Here is a 22,926-nt window from a genome sequence, read left to right as displayed (position 1 = left end):
CCAATCAACGACCCTCACTCTTACCATACTGGACCAATCAACGACCCTCAGTTTCACCATACTGGACCAATCAACGACCCTCAGTTTCACCATACTGGACCAATCAACGACCCTCAGTTTCACCATACTGGACCAATCAACGACCCTCAGTTTCACCATACTGGACCAATCAACGACCCTCACTCTTACCATACTGGACCAATCAACGACCCTCAGTTTCGCCATACTGGACCAATCAACGACCCTCAGTTTCACCATACTGGACCAATCAACGACCCTCACTCTTACCATACTGGACCAATCAACGACCCTCAGTTTCACCATACTAGACCAATCAACGACCCTCAGTTTCGCCATACTGGACCAATCAACGACCCTCAGTTTCACCATACTGGACCAATCAACGACCCTCAGTTTCACCATACTGGACCAATCAACGACCCCCAGTTTCCTCAAACTGACTAAAGTAGGGGAGGACACGTCTTTCAGTAGCATTAAGATTCCCAGTCCTTGAGGAGTCAGTGTCTTTTCTGTTTCCCATGCCCTCCCTGTACTTCACAGGGAGTCTCTTCCCTGTGCTTCCTCACCCTAATAAGTGCCTTTCTTTGGCTGTTGCTTCTGCCTCTGCTGTCTGTGTTTCTTGAGGCGTCTCTGCTACATCCGTTGTGCTCCGAGTTTCCTTGCCCCTTACTTCTTTAACTGACAGAGGAAACGAGCCCGGCCCCGGCCCCGACCCCTAGACTTCCTTCTCTCTTTCCTTTTACTAATTTCACCGTCATTCACATGCTTTCTCGTACATCTGCCTTTCTATAAGGTTCTGTAAGATTCCAGCGAGCGGAGCTGCAGATTCCGTTTAGCCAGTCCTCATTGGATGGATTTTCAAGGTGCTTTCCCTGGCCTTCAGAAGTCCCCGTTCTGTCACCAGAAGAGTAGGAAGGCGACCTGAACACCACTTTTCCCGAGTGCAAGTTATTTTTTTCTAAGAACCTTGTGCTTTATTTCCCGTCGATATACCCTTTGTCTTTGAAGCTCTTCTTCCAACTGAGCTTTTAATAGAGTAATTAACTGCCTCAGTATGTCCAGGGCTGGGGAGGTTCCTTGGACACAGGATATTTAGTTTCCTATGAGAAACAGCAGGACAGCTGATCACTCTGCAACATCAAAAGCTCAAATGAAAGAGTAAGGGCAGAGACCTCAGTAATGACAGGTGACTCCCTCCATTCTTGGCCAGCAAAGAAAGCCATCCCCAGGCCTGGCCTCCTCTGGCCAGTGCAGCTGCCCCTCTTCGCCCCTCTCTGCTTGGTGTTCTCTTTGAGGCTCCCCCTAACAGTAAATATGCAAGTGCCTTTCTATAATGCGAGGACCAAAGGAAGATTTTGGATGGTAGAACAATAATCTGTCTCCTCTTTCAAGGAGATAAGCTATTCCACCTACAAGAATGGCGACCCACACAGGGGTTGGATTATCTCCCTGTAAAGCAGCAGGTCCCTTTTATTATCACCTGAAGAAAGCTGCCACCAAGCTGGAACAAACAGCCTAGGCAGACAGTCTCCAAGAACTGAGAGGCTGTGAATTACAAAGGCTTCAGAAATGTGCTAGACAGCAGATGCCACTGGTGGGTGAGCCAGGCTGGGAGGGGCCTCTGTGGCTCAGGGTTCTCATCTGTGATGCGGTGTGGAACAGGTACTCCATGTACAGGCTCCACCTCCATCCTCCCAGAAGAGGACAAGGGTGAGTGCCCATCCCAAGAGTGCTGTACATGCATACTGTGAAGAGAAAATGACCAGTGAGTGAATTGCTCTTGGAGAGGGATGCTGGGGGGAACTTGGAAGGGGTGGGGTGGCTCAATATCCTCTCTTCATGAAAAAATGAGTTTACTGGGCACATGTTAATTTTATCCAGAACCACTGACAACTCTCACCAGTACAGGAGGAAACAGGGTCAGAGGAGGATTATTCTTGCCCACTGAAAGATCTCCCATTGTTCGTTTACCTGTTTACTTCTTTGTGTTTCAGGGTACCTGCTAAAAGATATTGTGGTCTCCTTAGTGGGGAGGATATACTTTCACATACTCAACAACTATAAATTAAAGCACCCTTTCAGCTTTCTCTTTCCTGGGCTCAGAAAAAAAAAATCCAACTCACATACACTTTACCCCAGAAAAGCAAATGTGTTTATGTGGCAGCTTTGGGCCCTCCAAGCAGAGCTGTCATCCAAGCCATGGTGCTCAGAGACTCATAGAGACACCTGTTCCTGGAGCTCGCCAGTTCAGGTGTCAGAGTGTGTGTGGACTGAAAAAGGACTGGGCAATGGCAGCAGACACTGCCCTTACATTTGTGAGCCTTCTGAATAGACATGCAGGTGCGTGTGTGTGTGTGTGTGTGTGTGTGTGTGTGTGTGTGTGTATGCGTGTGTGTGTATGCATGTATTATGTGTGTGTGTGTATGCGTGTGTGTGTATGCATGTATTATATGTGTGTATGTGTGTGTGTTTGCGTGTATTATATGTGTGTATGTGTGTGTGTGTATGTGTGTGGTGTGTATGTGTGCCTGTGTTAGGGCATCCTGTTTGCAGACGACACGATAGATGTCTTTGGGGAAAAGGACATTGGGATCAATACATGACAGCTAGAAAATGGTCATTGCAAAGGACCACGGAAAAATTTCAAAACCATCAGGAATATGGAGACTTGCCTATTTCACACCCAAAGATGTTTCCAGAAAGAACAGCCATTCAGCCACTGTTCCTGGGACTTAGGGCAAGAATAGAACTTGGAGAATACGGCAGGAGCAGCACATAATTTCCCTGGGGATTCGAATAGTGGGAAGAAGTACAGTGATGTATTGGGCCACCCAGGAGACTTTCCTTCTCTTACTTAGCTGGTTCCCCGCTCCCGGCTCAGTTCTATGCTGACACCTTAGGTATCCAGACTATTAAAGGTCACATACAATTTTCATGACCGTCTTGGGGAGAAACCAAGCCATTCTGTCTGAAATGCCATTCCTGCTTTTTGAAGGACTTGTTTGGTCTCCTTGGTTACCTCCTCCCAGGTGAGGCCCAAATCTTTTACAAATAAATGGTGGGATGGGGGAGGGGCAGGAGAGGACTCAGAGCCCCTCCCCCACAAGTGTAGATTACCCAGGTTTAGTGATAACAGTAGGAAAGTCAAATAGAGAAAACTCATTCCATCGTGATACATGCTCCCACCATGATCTTCAGTGCTTTACTGTGTACTTACTAGGGCTGGACACCACTTGCTTCACAGTCTTACTGTCTTTACAAGACTTTCAATTCCTTTGTTCCTCTGAGCAAGGCTGGTCACACCAACACTGGACAATGAACTGTTTGCTTACCCCATCCCAGCAGCTGGATAGCAAATGCCAGGTTAGCAAAGCACATGGTTTGGGCCGTGTGTTTTTCTTGCTTTATTGCATGTGAACACATTTCTTTTTTTTTTTTTTTTTTTTTTTTTAAAGAAGGAGTGAAGCATTCACTTTTTTTTTTTTTTTTTTTTTTTTTATTAACTTGAGTATTTCTTATATACATTTCGAGTGTTATTCCCTTTCCCGGTTTCCGGGCAAACATCCCCCTCCCCCCTCCCCTTCCTTATGGGTGTTCCCCTCCCAACCCTCCCACCATTGCCGCCCTCCCCCCATAGACTAGTTCACTGGGGGTTCAGTCTTAGCAGGACCCAGGGCTTCCCCTTCCACTGGTGCTCTTACTAGGATATTCATTGCTACCTATGGGGTCAGAGTCCAGGGTCAGTCCATGTATAGTCTTTAGGTAGTGGCTTAGTCCCTGGAAGCTCTGGTTGCTTGGCATTGTTGTACTTTTGGGGTCTCGAGCCCCTTCAAGCTCTTCCAGTTCTTTCTCTGATTCCTTCAATAGGGGACCTATTCTCAGTTCAGTGGTTTGCTGCTGGCATTCGCCTCTGTATTTGCTGTATTCTGGCTGTGTCTCTCAGGAGCGATCTACATCTGGCTCCTGTCGGTCTGCACTTCTTTGCTTCATCCATCTAGTCCAATTGGGTGGCTGTATATGTATGGGCCAAATGTGGGACAGGCTCTGAATGGGTGTTCCTTCAGTCTCTGTTTTAATCTTTGCCTCTCCCTTCCCTGCCAAGGGTATTCTTTTTCCTCATTTAAAGAAGGAGTGAAGCATTCACATTTTGATCATCCGTCTTGAGTTTCGTTTGTTCTAGGGATCTAGGGTAATTCAAGCATTTGGGCTAATAGCCACTTATCAATGAGTGCATACCATGTATGTCTTTCTGTGATTGGGTTAGTTCACTCAGGATGATATTTTCCAGTTCCAACCATTTGCCTACGAATTTCATAAACTCGTTGTTTTTGATAGCTGAGTAGTATTCCATTGTGTAGATGTACCACATTTTCTGTATCCATTCCTCTGTTGAAGGGCATCTGGGTTCTTTCCATTTTCTGGCTATTATAAATAAGGCTGCGATGAACATAGTGGAGCACGTGTCTCTTTTATATGTTGAGGCATCTTTTGGGTATATGCCCAAGAGAGGTATAGCTGGATCCTCAGGCAGTTCAATGTCCAATTTTCTGAGGAACCTCCAGACTGATTTCCAGAATGGTTTTACCAGTCTGCAATCCCACCAACAATGGAGGAGTGTTCCTCTTTCTCCACAACCTCGCCAGCATCTGCTGTCACCTGAGTTTTTGATCTTAGCCAATCGCACTGGTGTGAGGTGAAATCTCAGGGTTGTTTTGATTTGCATTTCCCTTATGACTAAAGATGTTGAACATTTCTTTAGGTGTTTCTCAGCCATTCGGCATTCCTCAGCTGTGAATTCTTTGTTTTTCTTGCTTTATTGCATGTGAACACATTTCAAGTGTGCATGCAGTACCACCTGGGGGACATGCTTAATAAATTCTTGGTATACCTCCTGTCTTCACCTTTAAAATGATGTTTTAACCTCTCCTTTTGTACCTCTCCTCTTACGACTTTTCTTCCCCACTTTTTGATCCCCTCATAATAGAACCTAGCTTTAAGGATCTGGGGGGTGGGGAACGGGAAGCAATCAAAGGGTGGTTCCATTGCCTTCTCCAACTGAATGGCCCAGCCTGTGGAACACAAGCCTAAATTCTTCACTTTTAAGTACAGTGTCTAGACTCTGCCTAGTTCTCTCTACTACTTATCAACCACTCTATCTCTTTCTCCAAGGACCACACTCATGGACGCATCTCTCTTGTTTCCTGTGCTAACTCATCCAATGTGAATTAAAGCAGGGTAACAAAATATGTAATTTATGGGGTCCTGAGAATCTTCCTGGGGAGTAGACCCTTAGTCTGCTTCTCTTTGTTCTTTCTACCGCATCTCCTTACACCTAGGCCCCATTGTTACTGATCTAGATCCCTCCATTGGTTCTTAGACAGGCCTCCTCCTGCTTCCACATGGGCATCATCCTCATTTTACAGAACTGAAAGGAGTCAAACAAATGCTTTGATTCATAAAAAAAAAATTTTCCCACACCAGATTCTGAAGTGGTAAGGTGTCTTAGTTAGGGTTTCCATTGTTATACAGAGACACTATGTCTTCTTATAAGGACAACATTTAATTGGGGCTGGCTTACAGGTTCGGAGGTTCAGTCCATTATCATCGAGGTGGGAGCGTGGCAGCATCCAGTCAGGCATGGTGCAGGATGAGCTGAGAGTTCTACATCTTCATCTGAAGGCTGCTAGCAGAATACTGGCTTCCAGGCAGCTAGAATGAGGGTCTTAAAGCCCATACCCACAGTAACACACCTATTTTACCTACTTCAGCAGGGCCACACCTTCTAATAGTGCCACTCCCTGGGCCAAGTATATACAAACCATCACATAAGGCTAATGAACAGCTGTGTCATATCTGACACCAACACCTTGTTCTTGGTCTTACCGATCATAGTACTTTTAGGAATGATCTGGAACACAGACCATTCTATTTAACGTGGACAAATACAAAAGTAATAATCCTAGAAAAATACATGAATAGATGGCATGCTTCTTAAGACCCCCAAACGCAGCCTGACAACTGTGGGATGTTTTCTTAAAAGATAAACGGAGCTATGGAAATTCCCACAAGGAGCTTGGCCACCTTTCCTTTACTACGATGTTCCCTTACCAAGGAGTCACAGGCCTGGCTGGTGACTCCTCATCTCTGCAAAGCATTGCTATGGCCTCTTTACCTACCCAAAGCAAAGACTCCCCCTGGATTCTCTAGTTGTCTGTGGTTATATTTGTTGTCTCACTGTGTTGCAATTTTTAGTTTCTGCAAACAGCTCTGTCGTTGACACACCAGTATAGTAGATAAGCCTGTATATACATACGTAGAAAAACCGCAGGGATAGTCTAAATAGTTAACTTCTCTTTGTAAAACCTGACCATTTTCCTCCACTGGGTTTGTTCATGGCAAGTATGGGTGAAGGAGATTGAGTGTAATGGGGAAGCTTCCTCTGAGGTCCAGATTCATCCGCTGAATGTCCATGCGTGACCTGTTTTTTGACTTTTGTAAAAGATGCTACGAATGTGATCCTGTCCGTACAAGTAAAAGCCCATCTTCTACTGGTATAGCTTACTTTGTGTCATTCTTGCCCTGAGCCCTGGGCAGTGAGACTGCATTTTACCCACCACAGACATAATATCAGAACTACAGTTCCTATCACCAGAGGCCTAATGGTTAGGAACCCGGAACAGGCAACATCTACTCTTGAGACTGAATCTGCTCAGGGCCTGAAATTATTTTCCATTTCTTGCCTTGTGGGTTCTTGGGAGCCACAAGGGCATCGCTGTGGAGAGACACAAGCTCTGTAGGAATGTTTTCCAATATAAGAAGCCCTAGGCAGAGAAAAAGGAGAAGGAGGAGGAGGAGGGGGAGGAGGAAGAGGAGAGCAGGAGGAGGGGGGAGGAAGAAGAGGAGGAGGGAGAGGAAGAGCAGGGAGGAAGAGGAGGAGAGGGAGGAGGAGGAAGAGGAAGAAGAGGAGGGGGAGGAGGAGGGGGAGGAGGAGGGGGAGGAGGAGAGGAGGAGGAGGGGGGAGGAAGAGGAGGGAACAAACATGTCAACCTTCTCCAAGAGAATGTCGTGAGGCAAGGACTGGAAAAACAAAATGCTTTGTTTTTAATCCCCTCTCTGGTGCTAAGCGTTCACCTTCCTGTTTCTCTGGGTGTTCCAGTTCCCAGATCTGAGACACTGTGCATTCACAAGATTTTCTACAGTTGCACATGGTTGACCCAGAGATATTGTGTAATACTCATAATTTATATTACTGGTAAATGTAACATGAAGGCTTAAATTTAATCCATGAAGGGTCATTGTAATTGCTTGTATGGTCACCTAAAACTTTTTTAGTTTAGACAACACTTGAAGCTTAATCTTTAAATTATATTTAGAACATTATTAAAATATTTTAAGTGTAGGTTTATGTGAATTTTTAATTTAAAGATTTTATGAGAGTTACAATTTTATACATTTTGCTTTAATAGGCACATTTAAAATATCTTAAAGAAAATAACTGTGAGGATAAGATTTAATTTTTTTACATTTAATTTATTCTTTCTATGGATATATATTAACATTTAATGCATTTACATACAAATTTTATTTACTCAGAAAATTATTGTCAAAATAGGATACAAACGACCAGGAAATATTAATTACAACAGCACCATTTGTAAATTTTGCTGAACTAAATTAAAGAAAAATACATTTTATGAAGTACACATGGAAAAATCATGAATTAATTTTCTCTTTAGTTTATTACTAATATATATTGCCAGTCTGGCAGAAGCTGTGTAAGGAAAATTCTGATTGCTTGCGAGAAAAACTCTTAGAAAACAGGACAGGAGACAGGGGACCTCAGTCCTCCAAACATAATTGTCCTTGGACATGTTTTTGTGCCCTCCCAGGTATAGCAAATCAGACTGTATGTGCTGCAGATTATCTTAATATTATTCAGATGATGTTTCTAAGTATGGTGTCCTTGTGACTGTGTATAGCCAAACTCATGTGAAATTTGCTCATACGATCTTGCTTAGCTCTCAGAGTAGAAATCGTCCGATGCCCTGGATAAAATTGGCTGTGGCATGAGACTCTAGTAATCCTCGCTTTTGGCTCCTCTCTCCCAGGTTCATTCCACCTACTAGGGCAGCGACTGGCTCATCAACGATATGTGGACTTGCAGTCTGGAATGGAATGGCAATCAATGACTTAATCTCATTTATAACCACGCTTCTCTGTCACAGCGTTGTATCTGTTTGGTTCATATAAAGAAAAATATTCCCGGAGAGGATAGTAAAGTGAGTTTTATTCATCAGCTTACAAGTATAAGTAAACAATGTCTAACTGTAAAAAAGCTGTATGCAGTATGAGGGGCTCAGTTTGAACTCTGACCCAGATTCTCACGGCTTAGAATATGTGCCCGCCAATAACACCGCTTGAATGTGCGGTAGTGAAGGTGAGAATCTGGCTTTTTGGCAAAGGCAGTCGAATTTCAATGATGGCCACTGTACAGACAAAGATAAGCGGCACAGCAAGGAAGGGATGCAGGGCACAGGTCTGGAAAGATGAGTCCCACGTTCGACCTTGCCTTGGAGTCTATCTGATGTCAGAAGGACTAGTCACCACACCTCCGGAGAGTTGATAGTTGGGACAGTGATGGTCTGAGTGAGAAACATCCCCGAAAGCTCCTGTATTGCAACATGTGATCCCCAGCTGGTGGCATGGTTTGGGAAGGTTACGTAACTTTGAGGAGCTGGAGCCTTCCTGGAGGAAGCAGGCTTTGAGGATTTCTAGCCTGGTGTCACTTCCTGCTCTCACCCTCTGCTTCCGGGGGGCCGATCTTGTATCTAGGGCAAGGCTCTTAACATACCCTTCCGTTTCCTGCACTCCGCATGTGGTGTCTAAGGTAGTCTCAGGGATCCGCACACAGGGCCACGCAGCCAAGCACAGCGGGTGGTAAGCGCTATTTCCCGAGCTTCCTTTCTTTCTCTGATTATTTTTATTACTTTAAATTGTGCGTGCGTGCATGCGTATGTGCGTCTGTGTGTATGCGTGTGCGTATGTGCGTGTGTGCGTGCGCGCGCGCACGCATATGCGTGTATTTGCTTTTGAGTGCAGGTGCCCATACAGGCCGATGGTGTTGAATCCTCTAGAGCTGAATTTGCAGGCCATTGTGAGACATCTGGCATGGGTGCTGGGAATCAAACTCAGGTTCTTTGCACAGGCAGCTTGTGGTCTTAACTGCTGAATCACCCCCTCTCCAACCCCGCAGGCTTTACCAATGAGCACTTTCACACACAGTCGATCACAAAGGAGGCCGATAAAATACCACCAGTTTTCCATTTTAAGAAGGGTCAGCCCTGGGTTCGGTCCCCAGCTCCGAAAAAAAGAACAAAAAAAAAAAAAAAAAAAGAAGGGTCAGCATGCCATTCCAGGGAGGGGCTGCAGGCAGCCAACTAGGAAGCTGTAAATCAGGAGGATGGCTTCTGCGTGGGTGAGCCCCTTGCTTACCAGTGTTTAATGTCTTCCTCCGACACTGTAGAATACAGTATTTACTCACCGCGAGAGCCTCGGCTTCTGCCCTTCTCCTGGCCATAAAAATAATAGCCGATGTTTGTGTATGATGACAAATGAGGCAAGGCAAATATTACACCCGTGGAGTGCAAATCCACCCGCACTCCTTCTGATCCCTTATCACAGGGGATTTGGGCGTGTCAGAGAAAGAGGCTTCAGTCCTGCCTCCTTATCGGAGCCGATCTCGCAGGCAGGCAGAAGTAGGTAAACACGGCTTGATTTCAGAGGAGGAGGGCAGGGTCGCTATCTAAATAAGTTCTTTGCACAATCTGTCTCCTCCGTTGGCCTGTGGTGTGATGTCAAATGCCATCCTTGGAGGTATTTGCATTTCAAGGCGTGACAGAAGTTGAAGGTGATGGAATAAATCTCGAACTGCACAGCTTAGTACTGGAAATGCGCCTGTGGTGGTGCTGTTGGCGATACTCAGCATCCAGAGGGCACGGGTTCACGTACCACTCGGATTCCAAAATTCATGAATTTTCGAGTCTCCTGCATAAAATGAACAATATTTGCAAACAACCTACATACTTTAGCCCATATGCTATAAATCATCTCTTGATCACGTATAATCCATAACATAGTGCAAACACTGTGCAAATCACTGCCGAATGACACTGCTTAGACGACCCCAAGGGGAAAGGCTGCACAATTTTTGAAGTGATCTTCAGTCTGTGTTTGGTAGAATCCAAAGGGTCACCCCTCACAGAGAAGGGGAGCAGACTTTGTTTGCTTCATCCTGGTAGCCTGAGGTGTGAGGACCACCGTTTGCCAAGCATGGGAAAGCGGGTCAGAATGTACTCGGATCCTAATGACACAGACGATCCCTTTTGGATCAAATGTCACATATGACCACTGCGCTCTGCTGTGGTTCTGTTGGCTTCTCGTGATTCCACACAATCTGAGCAAATGTTCCCAGCATGGGTCATGATGAAAAGTGCTTAATTAGCCACTTAATGAAAGACCACTAATCTAACATCTCACCTCCTATGTCTCCCGTGCCTGTTCCTCGGAATAAATTAACCAGATGGACTCTGTAGGAGCCTGGAGATGACTTTTTTGGAATTAAATTCTAAGGGAGCGTATGCTCTGATCTGGGGAAAGAAACTTTAGACCAATACTCGTCAGTAGTCAGTACTCCAGAACCCCGAGGAGAGAAAGGATGGGACTGAGACACTTGACGGGAGGTTTAGGGATTCTACCTTGTCCTGGAGTCTGAAAAATATTTCAAGCCCTTCGTCGTTAAGAGTGAGAACTTGTGACTGTCTGGCAGAAGACCTCTCTCGCTCCACAGGCAAGTGACTGGGCTACTCAAGGGAGCTCGGTGTCCAGGAAGTCAGATGGCACCACCCTCAGGTACCGTTTCAGAGCCAACATGGAAATGCACTTCCGGTAACCCAGTCTCTGTCAAATAATGCGCTACCAGTTACCCTACTGAATGTCAGAAACGGGCGTGCTCTGACAAAAACAAGAGAGCTTATTTCCTAGGATACGGATGGCTCGAAATGTGATCATGTGGCAAAGACCCCGGATCCCCCAGATCCACAGAGGGTCAGGGAGATTTCTAGAGGCCCTCTCTTCGGTCCCCACATCTCACAAGAGGAAGGCACAAAGCCCAGCGGTGCCTGTGGCTTGTGCGTGTCCACCGTGTGAAATTTCTAACTGGCACCATCTGGACAGATTTCTAGTCTGGATATTGTCTCTAGAATGGCATATTTAGTTCAGCAGAACCTGGACTGCTTAGGACCATAATTCAGCAGGACACCGGACGCTGGAACACTGTGGGTATTGCCTTTACCCGTTGGCTTGAGGTCGCTTTACTAAATGACTATCAAGAGGGCAAATGTTCGTAGCTGAACGATGATGTGATTGGCTCGATAGTTACTCTTTACCCACCTCGATCTTTTTCAGTAGTGATGATTGTTCTTTACGACACAAGGATGATTACATACGGGCCCTGAAAATATCATTTTGCATATTAGAACCTGCAGGGTCAATGTATAGCGGACCGTAGCTGTGAAACCTGGCGGTGGCCTTAGCATGGGAAGTAAAGAGAACACAGAGGGGATTTGACTGGCGCCTACCCTGTCACCTGTGATGAATTTTCTCTCTGGCTGCAACATTGCCAGCTCTAAGAGTAGATGGATATCACCATCTTAAAGTTTCCTTCTGGTCCTGAAGGTCACCAGCTCACATCTCCAGGGTCCTCAGAACACAGGGCAATATAGATCTTTCCCTTTCTTTGACAAGTCACAAGGAAGTCATTGCCATTTCAATAGCATCAGCTCGTCTGTGGTGCCATTTATTGGGGGGTGAGTACAGGGTTTTCTTTCCATATCTTGTTAAGAATGTAAACATATTTCGCTTATCTTAATTAATAATACAACATATGTGCTTTGGTACTTGATGTTTGCATACATCGAGGACCGAGGAAACCAAAGTAATTAAATTTTCATCACCCCAAATGCCTATATTTTTATGCAATGGGAACCCCTAAAATCTACTTTTATGAAATTTGTCACTTACAGTGTGATAATACTAGTTGTACTATGAGATACACTCCGAAATGCATGGGTCCTGAGGAAGGGACCTTTGCGCCTTTGACTGACATCCCTTCATCTCACAACCTCTACCTCCACCCTCGCTAGCCGCCACTCAATTTTAACCAGCACACGTTTGCCTGATTTAGACACCACCCAGGAGTGCAGACATACGGTGTTGGCCTTCCTGTGCTTAGCTTTGTTCCTTTGGCACAACGAACACCCTTCATGTCGTGTGCAGATCCTGTGCCACCCTTAGTTATTCTTAGAACAAAACACCTGTGAGCAGGGACTTCACGGAGGGGTTCACTCCGCTTCCTTTTGCAGATAAGCCGTGATGCCAGCACTAGCTTTGATACGCTGAGGACTTCAAGCGGAGGGCATCACCATGCAAGGAAACAGTTTCATGACCTCCAAAGGAAGAAGAGACCAATTCCAAGGTCACATTTGCAGCGGCGAGGGTTTGCGGGCTCAGGAGGGTTAGGTGATTTCCTTAAAGGTAGTTAGTTACTCCTGTGAACCCAAGGATCTCCCAGAAGCCATCATGTTTTAAAGGTTCGGTTGTTTGAGTGACACACTCAATCTATATCCAGGGTACGAGGACAAGGGGAGGAGTTCCAGACTCTTGCTCAGTGGGAAAGAATTTAACTGAATGTCTTCCTTCTTGTCATTGGAAAGCAAACCACAGGTGCCCCCTTTTTCCTCTGTGGGAAATGGAGATGGGGAAGGGAAGAGGATGGAGGCCATTCTAATTTATAGTACAGAAATGAGGTGAAGAGTGGGAGGGAGGTTTCCTGAGAAGGATACATGGTATAGCGAGTGCTGTTTCTAAAACAAAATCACCAAAATTCAATTTACCAAGTGAAGGTGCAGGAGCCAGATGCTGTGGTGAAAGCCTGCTAGCTCTGAGAGGCAGAGAGAGCACCCAGTTTCTCTTCCTCCTCAACTGATGTCCGAGAAGAAAAGAAAGTTCCTTCTTCTCTACACTGTCTTAAATACGCTTCAACTCAAAGACTCTCTTTCCTGTTTTCCATTTTATTTATTTATTTATTTATTTATATTTATTTATTTATTTATTTATTTATTTATTTATTTATTTATGTTCACTCCCTGTCAAATGGTTGCTCGCTCTACCTCTTCACTTTATTTAGCTCTTGTTTACAGAGAACTTTTGGGTTGAATGTGTGTGTGTGTGTGTGTGTGTGTGTGTGTGTGTGTGTGTGTGTGCTAGGACTGAGCCGCACCACAACAAGAAACAGGTTTTCCCAGTTCGTAATCTTGAGGGTCATAGCTATGATCGAATGTCCCGTAACAGGTGAGTATCACGGGGTGTGAGACTTGGTAAGGGTAGCATGGAGGACGGAGAGGAAACTATCTGTGTGCTTGTGAAGCTTGCTTAGGGGCCACTCCTCTTCTCACAGCCTTTACAAAAGCTACGGTGACACCTGAACTCGACCTCTTAGACTCTAGAGCAGCAAACCTCTCTAAAAGAGAAGCTTCCTCTCTCCTGGTGTGAATAGCTTTCACAAGGAAATAGTGTTTTTGCCTGGCTCTGTTTCTTCTTTTGCAGATAAACATTAACACTCAAAAGCTGCAGAGTTGGGGTCGTTTACAAGACCTCAAGCTGGCGTTTATCTCCAGTGCCAGAGCTGGGTACTGGTTCCAGAAGCCAGTGGTTCCACGATCAAGGAGACCTGGAGGAAAGCAAGGAGGAGATCTTAGCAGGCTGTCTAAGAGTCACAAAAATTCAAATATGCACTTTTCTGTCCCTGTAGACTCAACAGTTAAAGGAAGAGCGTTGGGGAGTCCTGATCTCCCTGGCATAAGAATTCTTCCTGTATTTTAAGTCTGTCCACTGGGAAATCTGATTTCAGCAACTAAATCATGAAGGAGATGGCGTGACAACTCCTGAGAATCTCATCTGTTCCCTAATTCCACTCCAGAGAGACAAACTTATTTATTCCATCAAGACCAAATATTTCCACCAGTATAATAATATTGAGGTCTCATAGCTGGGTTATCACACATTTGGGAATGCCTTTCAAGGACATAAGTTTAGAAAGGCAAGTACGTTTTCTACTTATCCTTTGCCGCAAAATTATTTATAATTGCAGGACCATTGAGATAAACTTTAGGGTCATAAAAATGGAAGTAGTATGCCAACTGAGTACGCCCTCAATGAATCATTAGAATAATCAGGGTTTAATCACTAGAATGGTAAGACAAGAGGTTTAAAGATAAAGCACAGTCAGAAACGAGGACACAAGGTATCACCTGTGCTTACAGAATGTTAACTGTGTCTGTATGGATCAGTATGAGAAAAGATTAAAAGGGAAATAAATTATAACGCTGCAACAGAAAGTAAGGCAACCACCAGCTGGTGGACCGTTGCTCCCGGATGCTCACTTGATCTACGTTTTTCTCACGTGAGTCTCGTGTAATCTAATCCTAGGGCTGCTGATCTGCAGGTAGAGGCTGGGGAGCTCTGGTGCAGTCAGTGGACGTGCTATGATGTCACAGCATGCGGTAGAAGCAAAGGACAGAAAAAGACTCTTGCGATCTTTACCAAACGATGGTTAAATCCCTCTCTCCTTTAGACCATCAGCGGGGTCCCAAGAGCCTTCCCTGTGTTAGTATAGGACATGAGTCTCCCGTGAGGGAAGAACACACAGCAGCTTATGCAGGACACCTCTCACCACAGAATCACATGCCTTTAACCCCCACCCCACCCCTCATGGCCACTCAGTGTGACCAGGTCCTGTGCCTCACAGGTTTACACTCTGATCCTGACTCACACAGGCGCTGTGCTGTGCCAACTATGAAGAAACAGTGCCCAGAGTGCAATGTGGAGGCCTGGGAGTTTCTTCTCCTCCTTCAAGATCTGACTAGAACACTGTGCCTTCTCTGACCTTCCTTCCCTCAGATGGCTCCCACCTCACCATAGCTCGTTCACTTGCATTTTCCTTTTGCCGTGCACACTGCATTCCTTGACTAAGAATGCCTGCCAGTCAGTGCTCACCGTGCTTCAGAATCCACCTGAATGCCACAGACCCCCGTGTCGCTAGCCCCGGAGATCCAATCTCATTCTGTTTGAGATGAAATTCCGAAACAGTCTGGACCCTAGAGCCTTTTCGAGGCCAGATCCAGTTTTGACAAGTGGATGTTCACAAAGAATTAATACAGCATTGTGAGAAATTGTTTGTCTCAAAGCTGATGGTTCAATTCCTCTTAATAAAATAATACATCTTCGGCTAGATAAGTTTCCAAATTTACTATTTTTACTATAAAACAGTTTTTAAAACATCCACGAAATGAAGTGAGAAAAGGACATAAAGTTGTGTGAAGGACCATGATGGCTCTCCCTGTGTGTGATATGATGCTTGACTTCTTGGCTTCAATACAATTCCTTCTATGGTTCTTACTCCATAAGGACTCGGAGCTCTCCCATAATAGCCTGCTGTTCAGTCTGCCAGAATTTGAGCTGTCGGTAACCCTCAGATGACTTTCCAAGACGAAGACAAATTGGAGCCCAGACTAGGGCCAACATTATACACTTTATGTCCTAAACGCCGAGATCAAGTTTGACAGTATCTAATGCCGTATTTCAGAAATAAAAAGACATCACTGATAAATATCCACATTTTAAACGAAGGCGTAGTGGCCATGGTGTTACGTCTAGCAATACCAAAGCCTGAGGCAAGAGGAAAATCAGTAACACTGATCCCAACATCACTGGGAAGTTTGATATTATGTTCCTTACAGATCTTTGCATTTATTTAATATTGCCTTGATTAGAATTTATCACATTTTTATTTATCTTAATCACTGCACTGTCTATTGTGACTCTTATAATAGGTCCCTCGCTGATTTAACCTCCCCCTAAGCTCCCACGTCCTACCATGAAATGGAGACTTGAATGCTCCCCTCGAATTGGACTCCAGCTTTGCCAAGGAAACCGAGAATGCACACGACCCCGTTATCTCCACAGAAGCAAGTTAACCAGACAATCCAGCACCATCTTCTAGACCTGCGTGCACGATTACAGAGTTGGTTATTGTAGAAAGCGATTACTTTCCGAAGATGGAAAGTTTGGGGCTGATTGGAACAGGATCCCCCGTGCCTCAGATTGCTGATCCAGACCTTCGAGAGCGGCAGAAATTGAGGAAGAAAGCATTGAAACACTGAGAAATATACCTGGCGTGTGCATGGCAGCAGTGGCTGGTCTCCGAGACAGAAGAGCGTGGAGCTTGGCTACTGACGATGTTTTGGACTCAGAACTTAGGGAGTTCACCACTGTGAAACATTTGCCTAATATTTCATAAATGTCCACAATGGGGAGATATAGTCAGGGCTTGTAGGCACAAATTTGGAGTGTAGAGTCCAAAGTGGGGGCAGGGAAGACAAGCTGGAGAGATAATTGTAAAACAGAGCATTAAAGGATATCCAAACAGGCAGAAAAAAAGATTTCTGAGAGGAGTATGTTATCACGCCCCCTCCCTCCGCCCCGGAATAAAACAAACTGGTTGGTATAATAGATCTACAAAAATTCCTTATGTGCTGTTGTGGGAAGTTAAATCAGGATGAGGGAGTTTGGGGGGCAAAATTAGCTGCTCTTACAAAGGACATAGCACTGAAAGTAGTATGCAGACATGGGTGACACTGGAGCTGACGTTTAGGGACCAGAGGCCGTATCCTTGACACTGAGAGGTCCTGCCAGTCTTCAGTCTTTGTAAAATGGTGAGGCCATGGCCAGCGCCAGACAGTGACCTACTAGGTGATCATGGTCTTGTACAGAGTAGAAAAAAGACACAGGAGAATGGGAACCAGGGTACTCAAGGCTGGGGGTGGGGTGGGGTGGGAGCTCAGCCCTGTCCCAGAGCTGCCCTGATAGTGGTCCAAGCAGGGAGGAAGAAGCAGGGGTCTGAATGAGGAAGGCGGGCTTGGCAGAGGAGCGGAGTAGGAGCATTGTCGTTCTCTGAATGGGGATGCTGGCAGGGCCGCTTTGGGCACAGAGGGAAGTTGCTTGGCCCAATGTGAGGAGAGCTCTTGGCTCCAAGCCCTGGCACGGAAAGGAGGCTGAATACCCCATTTTTTCCCTCACAGAAAACCTGAAGTAACTCTAATGCAGTATAATAGATGTTTCCTGAGAGAGAAAATAGGAGCTGTACTAGGAGTGACCTCTCCCGGGAAGGATAAGCAATCCACTTATGGTTAGGCTTAAATGCACGACTCTAGGTACCCCATCACAAGGCATGGGAGGTTTACACGTATCGCCATATGAAAATCGTTTTCTCTTAGGGATTCGCTCGAATAATTATAAATCCCAAACAAATGGTATATTCTGATCTTTCTTCTGTCCTCACACGTTGCTTTGGGTAAAATTTGAGAGGCATTGACAAAGAAACAGACTCAGGAAACAACGGCAAGCAAGCACGCATGCTCCATCGCCGGCGGTGAGTGCGTTCCTGCTGACTCAAGGCACGTTTTGTAGTAAAGTACCTTGATAAACCGTTTTGGTCCTGTTTAGTGAGCACCTAGTTGAAGGGTCTGCACTGCTTTGCTGTGGAGTAGGAGACACGTGAGTTTCAGGAAGGTTAATTGATTAAGAGAGTCTGTTAGTGAGCCGAGAGCTTATAGGGAGGCTGTAACGCATTTGGGGGACCTCTGGGTGCTATGTCATGGAGCTGTAAGGAAGTCACGGTTGTGCCGCACGCCTGTGCTGAGTTTCAATTGAGTGGAGGAAGTTCTTGTAGGATAGGACGTCAAGGCTGCGCTTCGTCACGTTGGCTTGGGTATATCCTCCTCCTCACCCGGGTTCTCTCCGGGATGCCCATGGCCTGCCTCTGGAGGGCATCGCTCTTTAATTGCCTCTGTTTCCCCTCTTAATCCCTGATCTCAAGCCTATATAAGAACACCTCTCTGTCAACCTCCACCTCTGCTTCACAAAAACAACTAACTAAACCTCTCCAAACACAAATGGCTCCAGTGAGTGGTATTTTGAAGACAAAGCAAAACAAGCCTGGATGCAGCCAGGATTGCGTAGTGCACCGAGGGCGAGAGGAAGTGGACAGACGACCTGGGAAGGAAACTGAGCTGCCAACGGACTGAACCAGAGAAGCCACTGAGAGGAGGCTCAGTCACAGCCCTTGGAAATCCTTGGTTCCTGTGGCCCTGGCCTGCAGAGAGATGTGGAAGAGGCGCTTCAGTGCTACACTTCACTATTACAGAGAAAGGTGACCCCTTAAGGCTGTAGAGAGAAGGGCTTAGAGGTGACTGACATGGAAATGAGGGTGTAAATGCCATCATGAACCGCATAATGGCATAATAGAGTTTCTTTTCCCAGAGTAATAATAATGCACTTGAGAGAAAGCTTTTATATGAGTAAAGAGACCATTATTTCTGAATATTTAATGCAAAATTGCCGTAGAATAAAATGATCATTAAATATGTAAATGCTATTTACATGTGCTTATTACTTCCATAACTCATCTCTTATATAATGCCATCTCTGTGCCCTAATTTGTCACTTGGTCACGGGCCCACAAATCAAAACCGGGGGACAGCTTTACACAAAGAAAGCAAGTTGAAGAAATGTACACACGAAAATCTCTCCTTGCAGCCTGCACTTGGCCTTGCTGTTTCTGGTCGAGGGAGAAAGACGGAAGTTTGTGCCCCACAAAGGACCGATGTAATGCCAGATGCTAAAGGGTTACTCGGATTAAAGTTAACTCCAAGTACCCAGTCTCAAGTGGAGACAAGTGGTTGCTATAGTCCCTTTAATGCACCATTAAACCAAAGATTAAGACACCTTAAAAAAATGTGCTTCTGCTCATCACAAATGAGCCAATTTTCTTTTTCTCTCAGGAGCATTTGTTTAGGTTTTGTTTGTTGTCGTCAAAAGCAAATGAAATGAAAGCCAAGGTCTGTGAGAGCCCCTCCCCCGCAAGTCTCACCTTGACGCTCACAATGAGTGTTTCCTGGTGTAACGAAGGGACCAATCTTGCTACTCTAAGAACAGTCTGGTGCCTGCAGCCCTTGATCCATTGCTGGAAAAGCAAGTGCTGGCCAGAGTCAGAGAGTTACGAGTCAGGTCTACATTCAAATAGATTTCTAGGTGGACTGCAGCCACCTTGGTGGCGTTTGTACGTGCGCTGGCAACCTTGAAGTACATTTGCTAGAGGCTTTGTCCCTGAGGATCCCAAGTAGGAATTGTCTCAAAGGAAGATTTGCACAAAGTGGCCGTGAAGCATTGCCCCAGACCCTCTTTAGTCATCCTGGCTGCGTAGACATACACACTCACGTCCTCGAGGTCCACCTGTCTCCCTATCTGTCCCGCGCCATGCTCAGATCTTTCAGGACTGTTAGGTCTTCCATCATAGGGGTTCCCGGTCTCATTCCCCTCCCTCCTCACAGACACTGATCCAAGGGCATGCTGTAGACTTCTCCAGGTCACCTCTTCTCATCCCCACTAGCTTCTGAGATTTCCCTGAAAGCTCTGACGGGTCCACTCTAGCAGACAATGCCAGCTAAAAGCTTTGAAGGGCTCTCAGGGCCTTTTCATAGCTGTTCCCAGGTCATGTGGGACGTGAGATTCAATCCCTGTAATAAGCCAGACTCCATCTTCCAAATGGTGTTTGTGCTTTTCTGGTGGCCCCCTTCCCAGAGCCTGAAGTTTGGAAACACAGAGCTAGGCTGCATTCACGATGAATGAGAAATGATTTAAGTTACCGGTTTTTAGCAAGTCCACTAGCTCCATCGTTTTCATGCCCATCTGAATGAAGGGTGTGCTTTGCAAACGGTGTTGCAGGACACTTCAGACATCTCTAATGCTTTCAGGTGAGCACCCCTTTTGATGTTATTAGGACTCAGTAAGAGGAGCTATTGCATCCTGGGAAGTGCAGTAAGGGGTCTTCAGGCTGGTTGGCTGTTTTGGCTCCAAGACAGAAGGGGGAAGGTGAATAGATCTCTGTGGCAGACTTATCTGGATCCTCCCAGGCTCTCCTGGTCCTTTCCCAGTGATCTCTTGCAAGCTCTGTGGAATCCCTGTTGGTTACATTTCCTTATTTACAAGTGAGAGGCTCCAACTCAAGTCAACACCAAGAGTGCTGATTGAAGTACCACATGCTGGTCCTTGCCTAACTGAAAACTTGATGTGGCTTGTCATTGGGGTTGTTATTGGTGAAGGGCAGAGTGAGGTAGACTTCTGATATGAGTTGAGAAGGCCTTGAGTCACATCCTGGGCACTGCCTGGTTTGTCTCTTCTTTTGCGATGCATTTTCCCCTGGGTTCCCCATTTTGGAGAAGGATTCATTTCACTTATAATTCATAATTCTCAAAAATAGATACAGGTAGTTCAAAATTCTTAAGTCCAATGAAATAAAAGTGAAAATATTTTCTTTTCAGTCACCCAAGAAAACATTTTCGGGCGAGCTCAGTGGAACCCAAAAGACTGGATTGTGTTCCTGACCTATGCCTTGGCTGAGAAATGGGATGCTCCACCAGCCCTGAATGACAGACATGATGCCTACATCTATGGCAACAATTGCGATTGGAATGAGGGACCCTGCAGTCTTGAGGGTATGGGCAGGCACACAGTACTACCATGAGGTAGTACTGTTTCCCAGATGTTGCTGATTAAACACTCTGACTTTTTTGCAACAAGTTACAGGCGGAAAATATAACGGGACATCATGGCATCTAAATTCTAACTGCATTAAAGGTTTATTGTTAAGATGTTAGTGCAGAAAAGCATGCAAAAGAGAGAAAAAAACTCACAGCAATCTCACCACTAAGAGAAGATCATTGTAATTATGTAGACGTGTAAACTTTTAAAAAGTAATTTTCTAAGGAGCATTTTTCCATATCATTAAATACACTTCTATAATGTCCTTTCCAGTGGTTACATAGTTTCCCATTGTATTGTCCTGGATTGCACAACCCATTCATATGTCTGTAGATCTTTAGCTGTGCTAACGCTGTTCCTAGATGACTTACACACAGATCTCTGTGACCATCTATGATAGTTTGGGTGCATCAGATGCCAAGAGGTGAAGATGAGATATTCACGAACATTAAAGCATGAATGTTTTCCAAATTCCCAACATACTGTCGTCCCCAGTGCATTAACTTACGCTTCTGTCAAACGGTCTTTTTGTCTCCTCATTAGACACACATCTTCTGCTTGCTTATTTGATGAACAAAACCGATGCTATTGCTGTTTGCTTGAATGCCACTTTGTGAAGGTAAAACATTTACCACCGTGAACGTTTGTGCCTTTAGATCACCGTCTTGTGAACTAAATCCTCAGGCCTTTCCCCCATTTTAAGTTGGCTGTCTTAGTTTTATCAGTGACTTTGCGTACTAAAAATAGAATCAATAATATTCTGTAATCCACATAAAATTTTAATGAGTTCGATAAATACTTTCATGTTTCTAGATGGAAATTCTCATCTTCATTTTCTTCATGACCACTCTTTCCATTTAAGTACTTCTGTTTCTGCTGGTCTTCTTACAGATGCTCCCATTAGGCCACTAAATGAGGGAGCAGAAGAAAGTGTAGAGATTCCAAACTCTGTGCCAGGCAACCCCACGGCCGGGAGGCCCCTGCTTGGCTCTGCTCAGGAGCTGGCAAGCCTTACAGCAACCGTGCGGCTGCCCTTCCCAACGCCATACCCAAGGGACAAGGTGACAGTAGCTCCCGATTCAAAATGATGTCATTTGCAGTGCGCTTCCCATATGGACTTGTGTCTCTTCCGTTTGGCTTGTTCATTTTGGTTAATATGTGTGCCCGCGCTGGTCTCAGAAGCACACTGCATAATCACTGGTGCTTGATAGCATATTTTATTTCTGGCAGAGTGAAAGCTGTGACTTCCTGTCTTGATCACTCTGAATCCGATGATTATTTTATCGTAACTCTTGGATGCACTGTAGAATCATTCTGGGGAAAACATGTAAGACCTTTGGAGGTTCTGGTTTTTTTTTTTTTTTTTAATTTGAATTGCTTTCATATGTCAACTACAAAAATATTTTCCCTTCCCCAAAGGACTGTCTTTCTTTTGTGTGGATGTGCTGGTGTTTCTGGCACTGCCACAGATATCCAGAGAGGTTTGAGGACCTCTGACTTTGGAATTTCTACCCTGCCAGGAGAGAGAGAGAGAGAGTGGCTGATAGGCTCCCCCCCCCCCCCCCCCCCCCGTTGTCTTCTATCTTTTAAAAGAAAGGAGGCAATCTGCGGGCGTGAGTGTGTTCCTTCAGGAAAATGGGCCAGATCTCACAGTGGTGGAATGGGTCATTTTCTCCCACCTCAAAGCAAATTCCCTTGGAGCAGCAGGAAATGAAGTGGTGTTCACACTATCAATTACACCAGCTGTTTACCTAATGAACTCAGCTGCAGAGACAACCACGTTCGAGACCAAAAGAATGTAATAAGCTCTGGTAGCCCTGCGGTAACAAGCACCTTGGCAAACTCAAGGTCTGAATCCATGCGATTACAGGCTAGCTGCCAAGAAGGTGCCATCCTATTATTGACTTATAATGCCATGTTGTTTATTGGGATAATTATGCTCTTCCACCCCTCAGGGGCTCTGAATCAGAGAAAGTAAGCAAGGAATTCTCGTTCATTCGGCATTTCGAACAAATTTCAAGTCAGAATAGATCTCGTCAAGAGCTATTATACCGCGTGGAACCATCTTGGCGTCTTGCAGGCTTTGGTCCCTTCCCCTCAAAATTATAGGGTCTCAGAGGGCATTGTATGAATCAGCGGGACTCTGATTCTTCTAAGTTCAGTGAAACAAATTTCCGTTTTGTCGGAGCA

At 45.3% G+C, this 22,926-nt stretch overlaps 1 long non-coding RNA gene across 1 annotated transcript; it reads left to right on the top strand.

Annotated features, from left to right (window-relative positions):
* The first annotated feature begins 301 nt into the window (after window positions 1-301).
* On the top strand, window positions 302-8,288 carry LOC134482022 (uncharacterized). The gene is made up of 2 exons (XR_010058070.1): window positions 302-1,786; window positions 8,130-8,288. It is a non-coding gene; the product is annotated as an uncharacterized LOC134482022 (long non-coding RNA).
* The last annotated feature ends 14,638 nt before the right edge of the window (window positions 8,289-22,926 follow it).

The sequence above is a fragment of the Rattus norvegicus genome, chromosome 15, assembly GCF_036323735.1.
Source record: "Rattus norvegicus strain BN/NHsdMcwi chromosome 15, GRCr8, whole genome shotgun sequence".
Classification (NCBI taxonomy): Eukaryota; Metazoa; Chordata; class Mammalia; order Rodentia; family Muridae; genus Rattus; species Rattus norvegicus.
Note: the sequence above shows the minus strand (reverse complement) of the source record. Positions and strands in the feature narration are given on the sequence as shown.